Source organism: Lytechinus variegatus, chromosome 5 (assembly GCF_018143015.1).
Source record: "Lytechinus variegatus isolate NC3 chromosome 5, Lvar_3.0, whole genome shotgun sequence".
NCBI classification, from domain to species: Eukaryota; Metazoa; Echinodermata; class Echinoidea; order Temnopleuroida; family Toxopneustidae; genus Lytechinus; species Lytechinus variegatus.
In genome coordinates, this window is record NC_054744.1 from 37,187,206 (window position 1) to 37,188,487 (window position 1,282).

Below are 1,282 nucleotides of genomic sequence, written 5' to 3' on the forward strand. Positions count from 1 at the left end.
GAATAGGCCTATTTAATTATGTTTGTAATTAACGGGGGCGGCGGAACGGTTTTCAAAGTGGGGGGAGGGGGGCTGACCATGCTAAAAATCACAACCATATGGTAATTTTTAAGTTGTACACGGTTTTGGAAAAAAGTGGGGGCTAAAGCCCGCCCCCCGGTTCCGTGGCCCCTGATTAAAGAGAAATTCCAGTAGTTGCAGCTAACACTGATTTCATGAGAAAGTCTGTAAAACAAGGCTTAATTGCCAGTATATCATCGAGGATCTAGATCTGGTACAGTTACATTAACTGGACTTTCTGAAATCTTGAAATCTACGCTGAAAAATGTTCACACCGAAAATACCCTACACAGATAAGCGCACGTGGGACAATGTATAATTATTGCTTAGGGCGTCGGGCCCGACGCCCTACCCGAATCCCGTGCTTATTTGCTGATTTCTCAGCAATTACACAATTTCTTCCAGAATCCTTTGGCACATGCGTTTTATTTATACAAACAGACACTTTAGTGGTCATTTCATTGGATTCTGTACGAACTCATTTTGATATCGTTACCAAAACTAGCATTTACCTTTAATTGGGATTCATTGACCTTGATATTTGTGTCATTTTGATATGGCGCATGTAGGCATCATGGCACAGGTGTCCTCATATGCCCTAAACCCCCTTCTTCGATCCAATCACTAAATGCGACTCACTACAGCTTAAATTTTCATCGTACACGATCATTTTATCACAATTTACAGGATCGTAATAGCAGGGTTTTCTGTTTGCGAAAAAAATCCTCTAATTTTCTGCTTCTTTATTCATAAAAAAACAATGATTTTAGCTAAACTAAATGTCGTGCGTATCATCTGAAAATCCTGCGTCGTCGATAATATTCCTGTGGAATATTTTTTTTTAAAGCGTTGTCCCAAAACCATCATTCATAATCCTAATCTGAGTAAACAAATAAACCGAGGAGCTGGGAGTTCCGTTAAAAAAAGCTAGTGGCTGAATTTCTCAGATATTTTTTCCCCTCCAAGACCTTAACTCCAGTCCCAGGAGAATTTGTATTCTACGTGCCGCTCAGTAAATTGCAGTCACTCCCGGTGTAAGAACATTATAGCACCTCCCACTTTCGAGAATTAGTGCTATATATTGTTGCGGTGGACTGGTTGTTGTAGTTAAATCATCGGTTGAAAACAATTTCCGTGTTTAAAATATAGATTTAACATTTAACAAAGTTTTATGCATAACTTGATAGCGGGGGGGGGGGGGAGGGGGCTGGAATATGTAATC